Source organism: Hypanus sabinus, unplaced genomic scaffold, assembly GCF_030144855.1.
Source record: "Hypanus sabinus isolate sHypSab1 unplaced genomic scaffold, sHypSab1.hap1 scaffold_738, whole genome shotgun sequence".
NCBI classification, from domain to species: domain Eukaryota; kingdom Metazoa; phylum Chordata; class Chondrichthyes; order Myliobatiformes; family Dasyatidae; genus Hypanus; species Hypanus sabinus.
In genome coordinates, this window is record NW_026781589.1 from 22,501 (window position 1) to 45,138 (window position 22,638).

The 22,638-nt window shown below is 47.2% G+C and overlaps 1 long non-coding RNA gene across 1 annotated transcript; it reads right to left on the reverse strand.

Annotated features, from left to right (window-relative positions):
• Positions 1-5,738: 5,738 nt before the first annotated feature.
• On the reverse strand, positions 5,739-15,565 carry LOC132390016 (uncharacterized). Its single transcript, XR_009510752.1, has 3 exons — positions 15,480-15,565; positions 12,676-12,818; positions 5,739-6,737 (listed from the first exon to the last, which is right to left on the reverse strand). It is a non-coding gene; the product is annotated as an uncharacterized LOC132390016 (long non-coding RNA).
• Between the last annotated feature and the right edge of the window lie 7,073 nt (positions 15,566-22,638).

Below are 22,638 nucleotides of genomic sequence, written 5' to 3' on the forward strand. Positions count from 1 at the left end.
ACCCCAGGTCAAGTCTGTCCTTTTCCAGAGCTACCTTGTATCGCATGGTATTACCGTCACTAGATGCAAAGTGGGCCCCTGCACAAACTTTTGACCCCTGCCTTGTCCCATTCGGCAGGAGGAGATCAAGTATTGTCTTCTCTCGGTGGAACCTGATACCTTCAATTAAGAAAAGTTTCTTGAAAACATTTGATAAACTATCCCACTGCTTCTTTCACGGTATGGGGCTCACAGTCAATACCGAGAAAGTTAAAATCACCCAATGTCACAAGCTTATGCTTCTTGCAACTGTCTGCTTTCTGTCACGTACCCCGCGACGGGTTAAAGAACCAGCAGAAACGGAAAACATTTTGAATTTTGTTTTTACTATAAACTAATAGTGTTTATGAGTAACTAGTAACTAGTAATTGGTGTGGAAATAGGAACAAAACTAGGCTCTTTCAAACCTAGGGCTAAATGGGCACAATGCCATGCAGAGAGTTCAGTTCAGTTCGAGGCAGTTAGTTGAGTAACGTTGGAGAGAGAGAGAGATGTGAGAGGTGAGCTGTTGCCGTCGATCTTCCCGTTGTCTTCCGAAATCCTGTTTTCGTCACCTTCATGACCATAACACGGAGGACCGTTCCTCAGTGGTGGAAATATCACCCAGACGAGGGCGGACACACGAATAATTCCCCACCGGCCGCACCTTTTCACACTGTCAGTCTCTGATCGGTTTCACGGAACCGACACTCCGAAACCCCACCTTCATGCGGGTTCACAAAGCTCGTTCAGTGTCCGACACTGTGCGTGTCTCTTCCTGTGTCCTGGTGTGTCTCAGCGGATCGGCTTTTTATCTCCACATGTTAGACGCCAGCTGTCCATCAACCTGATGGAGACTCTACAAGCAAGCAAGTGACCTCGGAGACAGGTAAAGTATAAGGAGAGGAACCATAACATCCTTCCGAGAAGTCTTTGTCTCTGTCTCTCTGTCTCTCTCTCGTTGTGCTGGACGCCTCCCCCTCTCTCTCTCTCTTAATAGCAGCACAGTTCATAGGGTCTCTCCTGGACTCCTTTTCCAAACTAGGGTGACGCCTAACATATCTCTCTGCAGATTCATTCATCTGAATCCCCAGGACCGGTGATGTAGCCCGATGAACGAGTTCACACCTTCATTATTCCTTAGTTCCACCTTTAAGCCTCATCCAGACGAGTTCCCCAATCTGCCCTGAACACGGCCGTGATATTTTCCTTGACTAATGAAGCAGCGCTTCACTCGATTATTTCTGCATTAACACAACAAAAAAAAGTGGTAAACTGCAATATCGGGCAAACGGACCTGTCCCTCTTGCAATCAAGTTCACTAATGGCTTAACTATCATGCCTCTAGTCTTTGACCCTGCCCTGAGATCATCTTCCTTTCGTACAATACGTCCTGCATTGAAAGGTACGCAGCTCCGGAACATGAATCCCAGCAGGCACAACTTTTTGTATCTTGACTGTGTTGGAGTCTTAATAACATCTGTCCCAACAACCACTCAACTATCCGTAATGGCGTTCTAGTTTTTATCCCACTGCAACTCTAGTTTATACCACCACTCTCCCCTTTTATTGGCAAAAGTTGCCGCTGGGATAATTAGTTCCATCCAGTTCTGGTGTAAACTCAGAGAGTTGCTCATGGGAGAGGGAATGACGGAGCTGAGCCAGGTGGCAGCTGTGAGGTGTTTCCTCCAGGCAGGAGTCTGTGCTGCCCCCCAGTGTTCTCTCGACGGAATACAATCTCTGTTGTGAACAACTGTAGGTTACCGTGGCATTCAATGTTCCCAGGGGCCTTGTGATGCCCTTCAGGCATTTGTTTAGCTGTATTACATTTTCGCTTTAGAAATTCGTTTGTAATTATTTTCTAGTTAAATTTAAAGTTTTTGAAAGTAAATTCACCGTCTATGATGTATCGCGGCGTGTGGTGACGTCACACCCGGTTACGCCCAGTCGTGTTGTAAAATACCGGTTTGGAGAAACGGGAAAGAGGGGGCTTGTGTGTGCAGAATCACCGCGAGAAAAGTTTCGTTCTACGCACTGAGAAACATCATAGAAGCAACACCGTAAGTTCATATGATAATCGATATGTTGAAGTAACAATGTTGACGCTGCTTCTTTTAAAAGTAGTGACGGTTGATAAAGTTTATTTTCTTGTGCTATTGAAAGCGTTGCTGGATAGTTTGTGTTGAAGTGCATTTAAAGTTGTTGATGATGTAGGTAGGTTCGGACTGTATGTTGTACTTTAATGTAATATTGTTTGTTGCAGTCTTACTTATGCAGGTACTTATGATGTAAATGTGATGGCAAGAACGAAACAAATACTGTAGATATTTTGTATTGTTTTATCAACTGTTTTCACCAGACCTTAATGCAGAAGAGTGAACAGCAAACGGCTAATCTTACTGGGATCGTGCCCTCATTGACTACGGTATACCGAGGTGTTTAGTTCAGAGTTTATACTCCTGCTCGAGTACACTACAGGCTTCAAGCTGCATAAATGTGTGTGTGTTTGTGTGCGTGTGCGTCTGTGTTTGTGCGCGCGCGCATTATGTTGTACGTAATGCGTAAATGTATTTCACTGATATCCTACATATGCTTGCTATCTTTCTATTTTAATCATGTTATGTGCGCTGTGGGCGGTGTGGGACCGTTGGTATTGCAATTAACGGCCACGTCCTGGCTGTATTCATGCGCATCCCTGTGTGATGGATGCACCATGAAACTGAAATCGAATTGAATTGAGATGAAATGAATCCGTTTCGTCTGTAGAGGTCGCACGTTCCGTGGAAAAGAACCCAGTGATACATATATCTGAAGTTGTTTTTAGAACCATAATGTTTCGAAAAACCATGTTGTTTTTCGAATCTGGCTGCACCTGCACATACATACATTTGCAGAACTCTTCTTTCCTATATACTGGCGTCTCTCACATAGACAGCATTGAAATATGGAAAACCTACAGCACAACACAGGCTCTTCGGCCCAGAAAGCTGTGCCAAACATGTCTTCACCTTAGACCTACCTAGGCTTTACCAAAGACCTTTATTATACCGAGCTCCTTGTACCTATCCAGGAGTATCACAAAAGAACCTTTCGCTTCCACCTCCACCACCGCCACCGGCAGCCCATTCCACGCAGTGACCACTCTCTGCGTAAACAAATTACACTGATACATTTTCTGTACCTGTTTCCAAGCACCAGAAAACAATGCCCTTTTGTGCTAGCCATCTCAGCAGCTTGGAAAAAGCCTGTGTCTATCCACACGATGATTGCCTCTCATTATTTTTTACACATCTATCAGTTCACCTCTCATCCTCCGTCGCTCCAAGGAGAAGAGGTCGATTTCACTCAACCTCATAAGGCATGCTCCCCCATCCTAGCAATATCCTTGTACATTGGGGACCACATACCATTGAGAAATCTCATTCTTTTCCACAGTAGCTTTCACTGTTCCCTTAACAAAGAACACTCTATCGAGACAGCTCACCACGTCTCACCCCATTCCTTTCGGAGCCACAGAAACATAGTCAGTGCCAGAGACCTGACCGGTGAGACTTCCCCCAGATTGGTCATTTGCACCTCTCTCCTCCAGTCCAGAAATATCCAAAGTGGTGTACCTGTTATTGAGCCGGTTGGCCAAACAGCCACACAGTCTGTCACACAGTTTCCTGCATCCTGCACCTGTAAATACCTCTCTACATGTCCTCCCTATCAACCCCTAAATTCCCGAATGAACCCGAATTCATCCAGCTCCAGTTACATCTCTGTAACGCAGAGTGTTAGAAGGTGCAGCTGGATGACCTTCATACAGGTGAAGTATTCAGGGACTGGAGATCTCCATGCCCTCCCACAACCCGCAAGGCAAGCAGTCAACTCCCGTGCCATGCCTTACTACTGATGCTAATAATGGCGCTATTACAATGAAATAAACAATAATTAAACTGAAAACAAACCAAACTACAGCATTGGGCTTTCTCTGCCCCAAGACTCCTCCTTGGAGATTCAAAGAGGTAAACCGAATGGAAACCAATTTCCCGCCACTTTGTTCCTCAAGTCCGTGTGTGTGACACACACACACACACACACACAAACACAAAAACACACACACACACACACACACACACACACACACACACACACATACACACACACACACACACACACACACACACACACACACACACACTCACACACACACACACACACACACACACACACACACACACACACTCACACACACACACACACACACACACACACTCACACACACACACACACACACACACACTCACACACACACACACACACACACACACACACACACACACACACACACACATCCAAACACTGAGTGAAAATCACTCCTCACCGTCGTATCCAACACTCCCGGGTACAGACCCAGAATGCAGCTTCCTCCACACAGTCATCCCACAGTCAGTACACACACACCCAGGGTCACACAAATACGGAACCTCCCTCCCTCCACACCTTCCCATCACACACTACACGTGAGATTAACAGAGTAAAGCTCGCTCAACACCGTCCCGTCACATATTGCAGGGGACAGTCACAGAGCGAAGCTCCCTCCATACCGTCCCATCACACACTCTCGGGGTCAAACACAGAGTGAAGCTCCCTCCACACAGGTCCCATCACACACCTCCGGGGTCTGACACAGAATGAGTCTCCCTTCACACCTTCCCATCACACACTCCCCGGGTCAGACACAGCATGAATCTCTCTGCACACCGTCGCATCACACACTCCCGGGGTCAGACACAGAGTGAATCTCCCCCCGCTCCGTCAAATTACACACTCCCTTGGTCAGTCACAGAGTGAATCTCCCTCCACACCGTCCCATCATACACCCGTGGGGTCAAACACAGAGTGAGACTCACTCCACAACGCCCCATCACACACTCCAGGGTTCAGACAAAGAGTGAAGATTACTCCCCAGGTCTCCTCAGAAACTCCTATGTTCCGAAGCTCCAAAGAACTCCGCTGTTGATGAAGTCTTGAATTGTATGCCGGTTCGGAGAATGTGCGTGTGTTTGTCTTCAGAGGGTGTGCAGGGAACAAGAGAACATTGAAAGGGAGGGTTGGTTTTGGTCGGAGCACGGGCGTGATGGTGAGATATCAGTCACTGTGATGAAGTGTTGTCGATCCAAACGATCGGCCTGTTCACACAGAGCAGGGCAGAGGCTCGGAACCGAGCGATCGATATCCGCTGGAAGGGGGCTGGGTGATGTAATACCAGACGTCATCTCTCCCCCTTCCTCCCCAGATTTCCATATGAACAGAGAGATATGGAGACGTGTACAGGAGGGAGAGGATTAATGGAACCGTGGAGGACCTGCTGGGTATAGAACGGGTGAGGGAGACGGGGAGAGGAGTTGGGGACAGAGGAGATAACGGAGACGGCGCGGATTATAGGTGATGGAGGGTTGGTGGAGGCATGGTCCGTAGAAGAAAATGGCGGAAGCGGAAACGAGGAGGAGACAGGGAGTGCTGTAGGGAAGTCGTGGATGACGGTGACAAGGATGGTCGGCTGGGAAGGAGGTTTGACGACGATCTGGAGACTGAAAACTCAATGAACCAGGAACACCTTCTTCCTCTCCGCCAGCATATTCCTGAACACATGAACATCGCCTTCACATTTCTGCGGCATTTATTAGCTTTTGTGCATATGACATTAATTTTACATATTTGCGCCCTACTGATCTTTGAAAAGAACAAATCTCAGGTGGTCTAAGTCACAGATAATAAAACAGACCGTGAATCAGGTAGAAAAGATGCGATACAGGTAGACAGGACATTTGTCACGCTGGCCTTCATCAGTCAGGACTCTGAGTCCGGGAGTCGGAGGTCACGTTGCAGTTGCAGATGACGTCGGTCAGGCCGTACTTGGAGAATGGAGTTCAGTTCTGCTTGCCTTCCTCCAAGAAAACTCTCAACGAACTGGAAAGATTGCAGAGGGAGAATTCCGAGGATGCTGACGGGACAGGAGGGGCTGAGTTATGGAGCGAGATTGGTAACTCTGAGACATTTATCGGTGAACCTACAGAGGTGTACAAAACCACGAGGGACACAGATCAGGCGAATGCGTGCACACTATTTCCGCAGGACTGCGGTATCGAGAATATTAACACATATGATTGAGGTGAGAGTAGCTAAAGAGAGAAGCGGGATGCGAGTTGGGTTAGATAATAGAGACGCAGTGGGATGGGGAGAGTGGTTAGAGACAGAGTAGAGAATCGCGGGAGAGACCGGGAACAGAACGGGAAATTGGGGGAAATGGAGGCAAGGAAGCGCGGTGAGGAAAATGGGGATAAAACAGAGGAGGCGGGAGTGGCGAGGGATGAGAGCGACACTTTCGAGGGACGAGGGTAAAGAGAGGGCAAAATGGTGAGTAACATTGCGAGAGAAGGAAAGTGGCGAATTTGGTCAGGGTGAGGACAGCAGCGCGGAAGGGGTAGATAGAGCGAGTGGTTAAGAGAACTGGAGGAGAAAGAGAGTTTCATCATTATATTCAAGTCGGTCCCACTGGTTGCAGACAGAGATCCTTTATCATTTCATAAATACCCGGAAACAAATATCTGGACTTCTCACAGATGAAGCGCGTATGAACCTCCTCGCAAGGTTTAAGCTCAGAGTCATGTGTACATACACCGCACTCGGGGTCTGATCCCGTCATCTGGTACAAGACTTTCGAAGCGAATTGCCTGTCAAAGAAGGGTAAAGAATTTTAAAGCACCTTCAACAGTCAGTCCCCAAAACCACATATACCCTCCCTCGCCATTGACCTGTGGCACCCCAACATCTCCCACAGCCCCACTTACCCAGCACAGCCCTGTGTCAGTCTCCAGAATACTCCCACTGACCCACTCTCTCCCTGCAGATCTCTCTCTACCCACTGATAGGTGTTAGAGACCAGAATAATATCAGTACCCAGCCTTCTCCTCACAGGCCCGTGTCAGTCCTCAAAATGCTCCCATTTCTTTACTGTCTCCACTCAGGTCTGTGTTTTCTGCCTAAGTACACTCTCCACTCTCACCCCACAGATCGTTGTCATTCCAAATTACACCACCTGCCTGACACTCCCCACAGCCCCGTGCCGGTCCCCGAAATAATCGAACTGCTCAACCCTCTTCTTCGAGATCTGCGTCAGTCACCATAACATCTCCCGCTCCCCATGCTCTCCCCACGGAGGTGTCTCAGTTCCCAGAGTACTCCCACTGATCCATTCTCTCCCCACAGATCTGTGTCTGTCCCCAAAGTACACCCACACCTCAATCCCTCCCCACAGACATGTGCCAGGCCCAAAGTGCTCCCACCGCCTCACTCTCTCCCACCACCTGGGCAGTTCCCAAAAGAGCTTCCTAGCTCTACTCTCTCCCCACGGCCCTGTGCTAGTCCCCAAAATACTACACTTCCCACTCTCACCTCAAGTTCCCGTGCGAGTCCCCACAATAATCTCAATGCCTAGCCTTTTCCCTAAAGATCTGTGCCAACCACCAAAAGACTCCCCCTTCGCCCTCTCTTCCCACAGCCCATGTCAGTTCCCACATTTGGAGAAGGAAGTGTGAGGATCAGAACGGGAGTGCGGCGGGAGCCATTTTGACGTTTTTCTTCTTCTCATCGCAGTTAAGAGAGGCGGGACTGCGCAGGCGTGTGACGTTGGACAGTGAGGCGGGGAAGATCTAAAAGGAAGGGCATCGTCGTTTTGCGGGCAGCGGAGTGAGCCGGGAGCAGAGTGAAGGTTTAAGGGCTTTGCCTCAGCGGGCTTAGGCGGAAACGGACGAGGCAAGGTAGGTTCAGTTTTTAATTTTCCTGCTATCTGAGGGAAGTGAGGAACGATGAGAGTGAAGGCAGCTTGTTGTTCTCGGTGTTCGGATGTGGGAGGTCCCGGAGTCTCGTAGCCTCATGGACGTGGACAGCTGTGTCAGCTGCGCAGAGCTGCAGGTCCTAAGGGATTGTGTTAGGGAACTGGAGCTGTCGCTCCATGACCTTCGTCTGGTCAGTGAGAGGAAGAAGATGATAGAGCTGAGTTACAGGCGGGTGGTCACACCAGAACCCCAGGAGGCAGACAGGTGGGTCACGGTTAGTGGAGGGAAGGGGATGAGTCAGATACTAGAGCGTACCCCAGTGGCTGTACCCCTTGACAATAAGTACTCCAGTTTGAGTACTATTGGGGGGAAGCAACCTACCTGGGGGAAACGACAGTGGCCTTGCCATTGGCTCAAAGAATCCGGCCCTGTAGTTCAGAAGGGTCGGGAAAGGAAGAGGAAGGCTGTATTAATATGGGACTCGACAGTTAGAGAGTCAGTCAGGTGATTCTGTGGACGCAGTCAGGAGACGTGAATGGTAGTTTGCCTCCCTCGTGCCAGGGTCCGAGATGTTTCTGATCGCGAGCAGGATATCCTGAATTGGGATAGTGAGTAACCAGAGGTCGTGGTACATATCGGTACCAATGACATAGGTAGGAAAAGACAAATTGTCCTGAAAGGCGAAGATAGGGAGAAAGGAAGGGAGTTGAGAAGAAGGACCGCAAAGGCAGGAATCTCGGGAAAGCTGCCTGTGCCACGCGACAGTAACAGTAGGGATGGAACAATTTAAAGGATAAATACGTGGCTGATGTATTGTAGCAGGGGGTAGTGATTCAAGTTTCTGGATTACTGGGTCCTCTTTTGGGGCAGGAGAGACCTCTACAAAAAGGACGGGTTACAGTTGAATCCTAGGGGGGCAAATATCCTGGCCGGAATGGTTGCTAAGGCTCCCTGGTAGACTTTAAACTAGAATGGCTGGGGGTGGGAATCAATTTGCAGAAACTAGGAGAGCGGAGGTTAGTTCACAAACAGAGAAAGCTAGTAGACAGTCTGTGGGAGGATACACAGGTGATAGAGAAGGGGAGAGCACAGACCAAAGATCTAGGGGAGAAGGAACAAAAAGAAAATAATGTTGTTCACACTTTTAAGGCTAAATAGAGAGGAAGAGGTGGAGAGTTTCTCAAATGCATCTATTTTAATGCTAGGAGAATTGAAAGAAAGGTGGATGAGCTTATGGTATGGATTGATACCTGGAAATATGATGTTGTAGCAGTTAGTGAAAAATTGTTGCAGAAGGGTTGTGATTGGCAACTAAATATTCGTGGACTTCGTTGCTTCAGGTGTGATTGAATCGGAGGGGCAAGAGTGGGTGGTGTGGCATTGCTTGTCAAAGAAAATATTACAGAGGTGGCAAGGCAGGATAGACTCGAGGGTTCGTCTAGGGAGAACATCTGTGTAGAACTGAGGAATGGGAATGGTGCCGTAACAATTACAGACTATCTAATGGCGAGCCAGAAATGGAGCAACATATTTGTAAGTGGATAGCAGGTATTTGTAGTGATTGTGGGAGAATTTAATTTTCCACACATAGACTGGGAAGCCGATTCTGTTAAAGGTCTGGGTAGCTTGGAGTATGTAAAATGTGTGCTGGATATTTTTTTTTTTTAGAAATACATAGAGGTAGCAACTGGGGAAGGGGCCGTGTCGTATCTCCTGTTAGGGAATGAGAAATGTCTGGTGACAGAGCTATGATTTGGGGATCACTTCGGGTCCAGTGATCACAATACCATTAGATTCAATATAATTATGGAGAAAGATAGAACTGGACACTGAGTTGAGATTTTTGATTGGAGAAAGGCTGACTTTGAGGAGATCCGAATGGATTCAGATCGAGTGGATTGGGACGATTTGTTTTAAGTTGAGATCGTAATAGAGAAATTGACGTCATTTAAAGTTGAACATTTGAGGCTGCAGAATGTTATATGTTTTTGTTAGGTTGAAAGGAAAGTTTAAAAGTTTGAGAGAGCCATGGTTTTCAAGGGATATTGGAAACCTGATTCGGAAAAAGAGAGAGATCTACAATAAATATAGGCAGCATGGAATAAATGAGTTGCTCGAAGAATATAACGAATATAAAAAGAATCTTAAGAAATAAATTAGTAAGCTAATAGAATATATGAGGTTGCTTTGGTAAGTAAGGTGAAAATAAATCCAAAGTGTTTCTGCAGGTATGTTAATAGCAAAAGGATAGTGAAGGATCCCTTTTAGAGAATCAGTGTAGCCAGCTATTTGTTGAGCCAAAAGATATGTGGGAGATTTTGACCAGTTTATTTTCATCTTTATTCACTGAGTAGAGGGATATTGAATAATAAAAATAAGGCAAACAAGTAGGGTAGTTATGGAAGCTATGGTGATTAAAGAAGAGCAAGTACTGGAGCATTTAAAGAATACAAAAGGTAGATAAGTCTCCGGGTCCTGATAAGTTATTGTAGAAATAGCAGGGACTCTGAGAGAAATATTTCAAATGTCATTCGAAAACGGGGATGCCGCCGGTGGATTGGCGTATTGCTCTTGTGGTTCCGTTGTTTAAATAGGAATCTGAGAGTAAACCTCGCAACTATCAGCGTGCAGGTTTGACGTCAGTGGTGGGTAAACTAATGGAAAGTAGTCTTCGAGATGGCGTATACAGTTATCTGGACAGACAGGGTCTATTTAGAAGCAGTCAGCATAGATTTGTTCTTGGAAGGTCATGTTTGACAAATATTGAATTTTTTGAAGAGGTTACGAGGAAATCTGACGAGGGAAAAGCAGTGGAATTTGTCTATAAGGGCTTCAGTAAGGCCTTTGTCAAGGTTCCACACGGAAGGTTAGTTAGGAAGGTTCAATCGTTAGGTATTAATATTGAAGTAGTAAAATTGATTCAACAGTGGCTGGATGGGAGATGCCAGAGAGCAGTGGTGGATAACTGTTTCTCACGTTGGAGGCCGGTGACTAGTGGTATGCCTCAGGGACCTGTACTGGTCCAATTTTGTTTGCTATATACATTAATGATCTGGATGATGGGGTGGTAAATTGGATGAATAAGTACGCAGATGATGCTGAGATAGGTGCCGTTGTAGACAATGAAGTTGGTTTTCAAAGCTTGCAGAGAGATGTAGGCCAAAAGAAGGACTGGGCTGGAAGATGGCAGCTGGAGTTTATGCTGATAAGAGTGAGGGGCTACATTTTGGTAGGACTCATCAAAATAGGACAGACATGGTAAATGGGAAGGCACTGAGGAATGCATTAGAACAGAGTGATCTAGGAATAATTGTTCCCTGAAAGTGGAACCTCATGTATATAGGATGGTGAAGAAATCTTTCGGTATGCTGGCCTTTCTAAATCAGAGCAATGAGTGCAGGAGTTGGGATGTAATGTCACATTTGTACAAGGCATTGCTGAGGCCAAATTTCGAGTTTTGTGTACAGTTCTGTCACCGAATTATTGGAAATATGTCACGAAAATAGATGGAGTACAGAGGAGATTTACCATAATGTTACCTGTGTTTCAGCACCTAAGTTACAGAGAAATGTTCAACAAGTTAGTTCTTTATTCTTTGGAGCGTGGAGGGCTGAGAGGTGAATTGATAGAGGTATTTAAAATTATGAAGGGGAAAGGTGGAGTTGACGTAGATAGGCATTTTCCATTGAGAGTATGGGAGATTCGAACAAGAGGACATGAGTTGAGAGTTAACAGGCAAAAGTTTAAGGGCAACACTTCTTTACTCAGAGAGTGGTCGCTGTGTGGAACGAGCTTCCAGTAGAAGTGTTAGAGGCAGGATTGATTCTGTCATTTGAAAGAAAAATAGATAGGTTTTGGACAGGAATTGAATGGAGGGTTCTGAGCTGTGCAGGTCGGTGCAACCAGGTGAGAGTAAGCTTTCGGCACGAACGAGCAGAGCCGGGATTGCCTGTTTCTGTGCTGTAATTGTTATATGGTTACATTAGTTTTACTGCACACTCTCTACCAACAGTCCATGTCGATCCCGAAACAAATCCAATTGCCCATTCTCTCACCGCAGAACTTCCTCTCTCTCCAAAACGCCCCGATTTCCCACTCTCTCCCTACAGCCCTTGTCAGAGCCGGAACTCGTACCAATGCCCACTCCCTTTAGCAACTCGTGCCTGAGCACAAACTAATATTACTGCACACAACCTTCCTGCAGCCTGTGCCAGTCCCCAAAATCAATCCACTGCCCACTGGCCTCTCGCAGCCTGTATCATTCCGACGACCCACTTTCATCTCAGAAACATGCAAGATCCCAAATCTCACCCGTCTTTGCATTTTCCAATCCAGTATGAACTGCCTTGTTCGCTGACAGCATTATTAATAAAGTTCTGTGAAATTAAATTGTTATCATTAATGACTGAATTCGAGCAAAATTTAAGGAGCATCACTTTCTGACTGACCCCTGGAGAGTTTGAAGAGATGGTATTGAAGGAGCTTAATTCTGTGTCTTAACACAGGAGAATGTGATGCCACGGTGTGCAGGGAGCCAGAATCTGTGTCTGAACCCGGGAGTATGTAATGAGACCATATGAAGGGAAGTCTCTGTGTAGGACCTCGGGAGTATGTGATGTGACGGTGTGGAGGACGCTTCACTGTGTGTCTGACCCCTGAAATGTGTGACGGGACGGTGTGAAGGAAATACACTCTGTTTATGACACCGGGAGTGTGTCCTGGGACCAGAAGGAGGGAGCTTCACTCTGTGTCTGACACCGGAAGTGTGAGATCAAACGGAGCGAAGGGAGCTTCACTCTGGTGTGGAAATATCTACCGTCGATCTGACACGTACCGCTTCTTCTGCTGAATTTATTTCAAGAAGTTTAGAATCAAGGTCCCAGCAATTCTGCCTCGCTTTATCGTAGGAGAATTGCAACGTGGTTATTAAATAACAGCCGCCTTCATTTCTGATCCAGTACTGGGGACACTCTTGCTCTGGAAAATAGGAAGAAGGAACAGTGAACCTCACTGCGTACGGTTCATTACATCCACTGTGAGTCAAACATAGAAAGAGAATCCCTCCTCACCGTCCCATCACACAGACTTGGTCAAGTACAGAATGAAACCCACTCCTTACCCTTAACACACTCCGGAATCAGACACAGAAAGAGGCTCCCACCTCATCGTCCCATCACACACTCCCGGGGAGAGACACAGAGTGAAACTCCCTCCACACCGTCCCATCATACACTCCTGTTAGAAACAGAGTGAATCTTCCTCCACACCGTCCAATCACATACTCCTGTGGTCAGACCCAGGGTGAATCTCCCTCCACACGTTCACGTCACACACTCGCAGGGTGAGACACACAGTGAATCTCCCTCCACACCGTCCGATCAGATACTCCTGTAGTCAGACCCAGAGGGAAGCTTCATCCACACCGCCCCATCACACACTCCACTGGTCAGATATAAGTGATGATCACTCCATAGCATTTCATCACACTCACACTATGTCAGTCACAAAGTGGAGCTCCTTCCAGTTCATCCTGTCACAGTGGACAGAGGTCAGACGCAGAGTGACACTCCCTCCATACAGTCCCATCACACTCCCAGGGGTTTCACCCAGTGTGAGCTCCGTATTGCACTGTCCCATCAGACACTCCGGTAAAAGACAGAGTGAAGTTCCCTCCTCACTTTCCCAATGATCATTCCTGGGGTTAGATTCCTGATGCTCCCTGCATAGCATCCCATCGCAAACACACTGTGTCAGACACAGAGTAAAGATCACTCCACACTGTCCCATCACACACTTCCAGGGTCAGAAAAAGGGTAAGACTCCCTCGAATCTGCCCCATTTTACGTTCCCGGGGTCAAATACAAACTACCCTCACACCCTTCTATCACAAGTTTCCGTCGTCAGAATCAAACTGAAGCTCGTTCATACCGTCCTATCACACTCAACTGCTGTCAGAATCAAATTGAAACTCCCGCCACGGGACCCAATTACACATTCGAGGGATCCCTGACCAGGTGTAGCTCGCTCAATTCCGCCCCATCACAAACTTCAGGTGTCAGTTAAAAGCTCATTTCCGCCATACTATCACAGAGATCCTGAGGGACAGACAGAAATAGAATTTCACTTCCTGCTGTACCGTCACACTCTCCCGGGGTGAGACATATGAACTAGCTCCCTCCGCAATTTCCAATCACGCAACCCGTTGCCAGACTCTGAGGGACTCTCCTTTAGCACTGCCCCATCACAGAATCCAGGATTAAACATAGAGTGGAAATCCCTTATACAATTACATCATACACACCCGTGGTTAGACACAGAGTGAATCTCCCTCCACACTGTCCCATCACACTCACCCGAGATCAGACTCAGAGTGAATCTCCCCCACACCATCCCATCACACACACACCCGAGCTCAGAATTGCAATGAAACTACTTCGGCACCGTCCCATCATAGCCTCCCGTGTCAATTATAGAGTGAAGTTCCCTGCAGACCATTCAATCACACACATTCCTGATTGGGCAGACAGAAATTTGGGTTCCATCCATAACGTCACGTCACACACTCTCAGGGATAGATGAAGAATGAAGCTATTGTCTGACGATCCGATTACACTCTCCCAGTGTCAAACACAGAGTGATTCTCCTACCACAGTGTTCCATCACACACGACCGGGGTCAGTCTCAGACTGAAGCTTTCTCTCCACAACACTATCACACACTCATTGGGTCAAATGTGGAGTGAAAGTCACTGCATGCTCTCCCATCACGAAGTCCTGCGGACGAAAACAGGGTGAGCATCCCCAAAACTTCCCCAACACACTCCCCGTGGTCAGATAGGAAATGAAACACTCTCTGTACAATCCCGCCGCATATTCCCGTGGTCAGACACAGTATAATCCTCCTTCTACAAGGTGACATCAAATAACACAGGGGTCATAGAACGGGCGATGCTCATTACCTCCCCCCCCCCCTCCACACCGTCCTATCACACACTGCATGTGTCAGACACAGAGGGAAGCTGACTCCACACCGTCCCATCACACATTCCCGAGCCTATCACAGTGTAAATCTCCCTCCTTACGCCCTCCTTACATGACCCTTCTCCTGGCGAGTCACAGAGTGAAGCTCTCTCTCAACCGTCCCATCACGCTCAGCTGTGCTCACACACAAAGCGAAGTTCCGCCCCCGCTCTCCCATGGCACACTGACGGGTTCAGACTCGCTCCGGAACATCCAATTCCACAATCCGCTGATACATAGAATGAACGGCCCTCTACACTGTCCCCTCACACAGTCCCGGAGTCAGACACAGACGCTGTCTCTCTACGATCCCATTACTCAATCCCGGAGTCAGACACAGAAAGAAGCTCATTCCACACAGTCCCATCACACACACCCAGATTAAGTCGCAGAGTGATGTTCCCTCTGTTCCGTCCCATTCCTCACTCTGGGATTCAGACACAGACGGAAACTGTCTCTCACGATCCCATCACACACTCCCGGATTCAGACACATAGCGAAGCCCTCGCTGCACCGTCCCGTCGAACACTCGCAGGTTCAGAGTGAAACGCTCTCTGCACGGTGCCAAAATACACTTCAGGGGACAGACATCCTCCACGCAGCCCCATAACACACTCACCGGGTCAAACACAGAGTGACGCTTCCTCTCTTCCTCTGTTCCGTCCCATTCCTCACTCTGGGATTCAGACACAGACGGAAACTGTCTCTCCACGATCCCATCACACACTCCCGGATTCAGACACATAGTGAAGCCCCCGCTGCACCATCCCGTCGAACACTCGCGGATTCAGAGTGAAACGCTCTCTCCACGGTGCCAGAATACACTTCAGGGGACAGACATCCTCCACGCAGCCCCATAACACATTCACCGGGTCAAACACAGAGTGACGCTTCCTCTCTCCATGCCTGCCCTGTGATGAAGAGCGGGTGAAAGAGCGGGATGATGCCTCACCTCTTCTGCTGGTCAACAATTCACAGATTTGTGCCTTGGTTTCGTTGACAGATCTGTACTTCGTTTGCATCTCAGTGAACTGGTGACGGAGTTCTGTTTGGCAGTTTCGGTGGCAGTTTTCCTTGGAATGACGAATCAGTGACACTGAGAGAGATGGCGAAGGATGTTTAGCGTTTACAGTGAGTCAGCGGCACGCTACCGAACGGGTCACAGAGAGTGTTGTGTCAGTGTCACGGTGAAAGGTGTCACAGTGATGGATGTGCTGGTGGCCCAGTGAGAGGCGTCGGCGCAACCTAGACACAGACAGGCAAACGTATTTCTCCAGACGGAAATTGGGTAATCTGGAGGGAACTGAGAGGCGTGTCTGTGTCACGCTGAGGGGTATATCAATGATTCGATGAGGATTTAGTTCATGTTCCAATGGGGGTCTGAATAAGTATCCTGTCGGTCAATCCGAGTTGCGGTGAGGAACGTGTCGGTGTCACTGTGACAGGTGTTTAGGTGCCCTGGCCTGAGTTGTGCCGGGTCACAATGAAGTGTTTCTCGATGTCACGGCGTGAGAAATCTCAGAGTGAGGAGCGTGGAGATGTCACGGTGGGTGGAGTATCTATGTCATGGTGTGGAGTGTGCTGGTCTCAAAGAGAGGGGTGTGTTTGTGTCACGCTGAGAGGCATGTCATGGCGACGGTGGGTGTGACAGTGTCACGCTGAGGGCTGTTTGACGGGTCTCTCAGGAAAGGCTTATCCAGAAGATTATGATACCGGGGATCCACGGGGAATTGACCGTCTGGATTCGGAGTTTATTATTATTCACGGTGAGGTGGGAGTCCCTGGGTGTTTGACCGGGTCCCTCAGGGGAGGCTTATCCAGAAGATTATGATACAGGGGATCCAGGGGAATTGGCCGTCAGGATTCAGAGTTTATTATTATTCGGCGTCACGATGAAGTGGGAGTCGGTGTCACGCTGTGGACGTAACGGTGTCATGGTGGGAATTGTGCCCCTGGCATGGTGAGGGAACTGTCAGTTTCACGGTGAGGGGCGTGACAGTGTCACGGTGAGGTATGTGTCGGTGTCACGGTACAGTACGTTTCAGTGACATGCTGAGGGTCAGATGTGACACGTTGAGCGGCGAGTCCGTGTCACTTTGAGGTTTTAGCTCACGTTTCATTCCACTCTGTTAGTTTACGGTCTGACTCCAACCGGAGTCCGTTCGACTCACCATGGATCGACAGCCCGACCAGGGTCACGAAGAGGACGGACGTAACTAGGTAGAGTAGGCAGATCTTACGGTCCGGTCTATTTCCGATGTTCTCGTTCGGCTGCTGTTTATGCGGACCTGTGGAGAGACGATTCAGATAAACAGAAGGAGAAGATGGTGAGAGTGAGAGGGGAGCGATGGGGGTAAAAAGTGAGCGAATGGGGGAAGAAAAACGAGAAGAGAACGGAGACAGGGAATGGCTGCAGGAGAAGAGGAAGCGATGTTATGAGTGAAGGTTGAATGGGATTTGTGAGAGTGACAGTGAAAGAGTGGGGGAGTGAGGGGAGGAAAAAAGGGAGAGAGAGGGGGAAAGAGAAATGGAGAGAGAAAGGAGGGGGTTCAAACGAGTGGATTGAGATTGTCAGGGATTTATTATTCTTCCTAACTGTATTATTGTTTGCCCGCTTTGTTCCTTTTCCATACGAGATAATTGACGGACTTGTGGGGATGAACATGTTGTGGGGATTTTCGTGGACTCCACTGCGTTTCGTTGATTTGTGGCTGCTGACAAGGAGAAGGGCAGCACGGGCCCGTGATGGTTAGCGCAGCGCTTTACTGTACCCGCGACCTGGGATCAATTCCCGCCGCTGCCTGTAAGGAGTTTCCAATTTCTCCCCACGAGCGAGTAGATTTCCACCGGGCGTTCTGGATTCCTCCAACAGTCCAAAGACATACCGTTAGGGTGTTTAATTGGTTATTGTAAATTGGACACGGAATAATTCTGAGAATTGTTGAGCAGCGCGGCCTGAATGGCCGGAAGTGCCTGTTCCGAAATGTTCTTCAGTAAAAAATAAAACAAAATATATTTTGAGAAAAAAGAAAAAAGATGGTGGGAAATGGTCTACATATGCAACCGGACCATGCTGTGTTTGTGATGGGTGTGACTGGCCTGGATGAAAATAGAGATGGATGGTTGTAAATCTCAGACGACACAAAGATTGGTGAAGTTGTGGACAGCGCGCAATATCGCCCGCAGATTCGGTGGGGTATGTATCAGTTGTCGATCTGGGTGGAGAATGGCAAACGGAGTTTAGCTCAGCTAAGTGTGATATTTTCCTTTGGGGCGTTAAATGTGAAGGGACAGGAGACAGTTAACGACAGAACACTTAACTGTCGATAGAGAAAGGGATCTCGGATTGATCACGCGGTTCAATGGAGAGATAAGGAGTTGACTGCAGACGGGCCTTTGACAAAGTCTCTCTCATGGGAGATCCATTCACAAGATTGTGATGACTGGGATTCACAGTGAATTGAGAAAAGAATTTCCGTATTGGATTGTCCACAGAACACAGAGGGCGGCGGACGTCCGTGACGGGCGGTGTTATCCACGGATCTGCACTGGGAACTCTGCTGGCTGCGGCCAAGACCTGTGAGAACCTGGAAATTTAACAAGGCTTTGTGTGTTTCGAACATCCTGCATCGTAGACCAGCCAGTACAGCCGAGGAACAGGCCCTTCGGCCGGCAATGCTGTCCGGGGTGCATTCCCTCTGGTGTTAGACAGTTCACATCTGGGAATGATACTGTCTGTAGCTCTTATGATCTTCTGTTATCTCTTTTTCTTCCGCTCCAGGGGAAACAAACACGTGCCCAAGCCATCGAAACCAGGCAGTATTCCGTTTATCCTCTCCGGATGACAGCAAAGGTCTTGACAACCTTCCGATAACGGGGTGGCCAGAACTGTTTTCAATACGCCTGATTCATGCTGACTAGAATTTATTGTAAGTTTGCTTTATAACAGCCGGACTTTTAAACTCAGAGTCCAACTAATAATGGCAGGAATGGCATTCTGAGCCATCCTATCAGAAACCATGGCATGAATAGTGGCATTGGATTACAAGATCCCTCTGCAAAAAACACATTTAGTGTTTTGGCTTTAGTAGAGTGCTACCTCTGAGCATTTCGACTACCAAGGTGCACCATTTTACGTTTCTGCGTGTTATACACCATCTGCCAATCCTCCATCCCATATCAGAAACCAATCCATCTCCTACGGAATTCTTTGCAGATCCTCTAAGCGATCCACAACACCCATCAACCTATCATCTACAAACAAACCAAACCATCCACCTATATTGTCATTCAGATCGTTTATATATATAACCATGTAACAGTTACAGCACGGAAACAGGCTAGCACGGCACTTCTAGTCCGTGGCGAACGATTACACTCACCTATTCCCACAGACCGGCACTCAGCCCATCTGGCTCAATTCCTTTCTGTCCATTTTCTTAGGCAACAATAATGAACCTACTTCCACCATTTCTGCAGGATGTTAGTTCCACACAGATTCCACTCTCTTTGTAAACATGTCCCCTCTCGTGATTCCACTAAACGTTTGCCCCTTAACTCTTAATTTAAGTCTTATTTGAATCTCCCGAACTCTCGATGGAAAATGCCTATCCATGTCAACTCCATCTATCCCCTTCATAATTTTAAATACCTTTGCCAAGACCCGCCTCAACCTTCTACGCTACGAATAGTAAAGACCTAGCTTGTTCAACCTTTCTCTGTAACTTTGGTGGTGAAACGCAGTTAACATTCCACTAAATCTCCTCAGTATCTCTCTATTTTGTTGACATGTTTCCTAAAATTCGGTGACCAGACCTGTACACAATACTCCAAATTTGGCCTCACCAATGCCTTGTACAATTTTAACATTGCATCCCAACTCCTATACACATTGCTCTGATTTTTAAAGGCCAACATACCAAAAGCGTTTGCACTACCCTATCCACATGAGATTCCACCTCCAGGGAACTATGGACCATTATTCCTAGATCACTCTGATCCACAGCATTCCTCAATGCCCTACTGTTTACCATGTATGTCATTTTTGATAAGTCCTACCAATATTTAGCACCTCACTCTTATCAGCATTAAACCCCATCTGCCATTTTTTAGCCCACTCTTCTGACTGGCCTCAATCTCTCTGCAAGCTTCGAAAACCTGCTTCATTATCCACAACGCCACCTGTCTTAGAATCATCTAAATCCTCACTAATCCAAATTACCACCCCATCATCAAGATCATTAATGTATCTGACAAACTACATTGGATCCAGTACCGATCCCTGAGGCACACCATTAGTCATCGGCCTCCAAACTGGCAAACAGTTTCCACCACTACTCTCTGGCATCTCCCCTCCAGACACTGTTGAATGCATTTTTCTACTTCAGTATTAATTCCTAACAGCTGAACCTTGGTGAGACATGGTGAGCAGGGAAGAAAATAAAACATCTCTTTTTTTTTCACTTGGTAGACTACTCTGTGTAAAAGTGTGTGTACCAGTGGAATTTGACTGACCAATATGTCCAGATTCATAGCTGTAATGGACGCTATTCAAGCCCCGTATCACGATCACAGATGGTAGATCACCCTCGAAGACGGGAGGGAGGAATGTTGCGGGAGATTATAGAACGTAGGGCTAGAGGTACACTGTTCCCTGAATGTTGAATCACAAGTAGACAGGAAGCCTGAGGACACGGACACGGATCTCTGAAAGTGCAGTCACATGTAGACAGGGCGGTGAAGTTAGCACCTGTCGCGCCGCCCTTCATCCGTCAGGGCAATGAGTCCAGGAGTAGGGAGGTCATGTTGGAATTGCACAAGACGTCAGTGAAGCCACACTTTGAGTACAGTGTTCCTATGACGTCGTCTTCCGCGAGATACGATGCCAGTGAGCTAGAGAGTGTGCAGAGGAGACGCACGAGGATAATTCAGGGACTGAGTTATGGAAATATGTCAGGCGATTTGGACTTTATGCCTCGGATGGCAGAGATGTAAGATTATGAAGAAGAGAGATATGTATAACATGGATAGGGAACAGGGAGGAAATAAGATGCTTGAGGAGTCTGAAAAGAATACGAAAATACTTAAGAAAGAAATTAGGAGGGATGAAATAATAGGAGAGGTTACTTTGGCAGTCAGGGTGAAGGTAACCCTAGGAGCTTCTACAGATATGTTAAGAGCAAAAGGATAGTTAGGGATAAAATTGGTCCTGTCAAAGATCAAAATGGACACCTATTACGAAACCAAAAGAAATGGAGGAGATATTGAAAGTTTTTTTTCATCTGTATTTCCCAAGGAAACTGTAATGGAGTCTACGGAAACAATGCAAACAAGTAGGGAAGTCATGGAAATTATAGTGAATTATAGAGGAGGAGATGCTTGCTGTATTGAGGCAGATCAGAGTAGATAAATCCCCAGGACCTGGCAGGGTATTCCCTCGGACCTTGAAGGGAACTAGTGTTGAAATTGCAGGGGCTCGAGCTGAAATATTTAAAATGTCGATATCCACGGGTCAGATGCCAGAGGATTGGAGGATAGCTCATGTAGTTCCATTGTTCAAAAAAGGCTCAAAAAGTAAGCCAAGGAATCATAGGCCGGTAGGTCTGACATCGGTAGTAAGTAAGTTATTGATGCAATACTAAGAGATATGATTTAAAATTATTTGGATTGACAATGACTTATTACAAAAAGTCAGCATGGCTTTGTGCGTGGTAGGTCATGTTTAACTAATCTATTAGAGTTTTTCGAGGAAGTTACCAAGAAAGTGGAAGAATGGAAGGCAGTGGATGTCTTATATATGGACTTCAGTAAGGCCTTTGACAATGTCCTGCATGGGAGGTTAGTTCGGAAGATTCAGTCGCTAGGTATACATGGAGAGGTTGTAAATTGGATTAGACATTGGCTCAATGGAAGAAGCCAGGGAGTGGTAGTTCAGGTTTGCTGAGTGGAGGCCTGTGTCTAGGGGTGTGCCACAGGGATCAGTGCTGGTTCCATTGTTATTTGTCATCTATATCAATGATCTGGATGATAATGTGACAAATTGGATCAGCAAATTTGCTGATGACCCAAAGACTGGATGTGCAGTGGACAGTGAGGAAGGTTTTCAAAGCTTGCAGAGGGATTTGGACCAGTTGGAGGAATGGGCAGGGAAATGACAGATGGAGTTTAATGCGGACTAGTGTGAGGTATTGCACATCGGAAGGTCAAACCAAGGTAGAATATACAAGGTACATGGTCGTACACTGTGGAGTGCAGTAGAACAGAGTGATCCGGAAGTACAGGTACATGATTCCCTAAAAGTGGCTTCACAAGTGATAGGGTTATAAAGAAAGCTTTTGGTACATTGGCCTTTGTAAATCTAAGTATTGCGTATTAGAGCTGGAATGTAATGGGGAGGTTGTATGAGACATTGGTTAGACCGGATTTGAAGTATTGTGTGCAGTATTGGTCACCTAATTAGAGGAAGGATATTAAAAAGTTTGAAAAAGTGCAGAGAAGGTTTACAAATGATGTTGCCGAGTCTTGAGAAACTGAGTTATACACAAAGGTTGAATAGGTTAGGACTTTATTCCCTGGAGCGTAGGAAAATGAGGGGTGATTTGATAGAGGTGTGTAAAATTATGGTGGGTATAGGTAGAGTGAATGCAAGCTGGGCTTTCTTGACTGAGGCCAGTGGAGAAAAACAGAGGTTGTGGGTTAATGGTGAAGTGGGACAAGTTTAAAGGGAACAATTGGGGTGGGGAGGCTTCACGGAGAGATTGATGGGAGTACGGAATGAG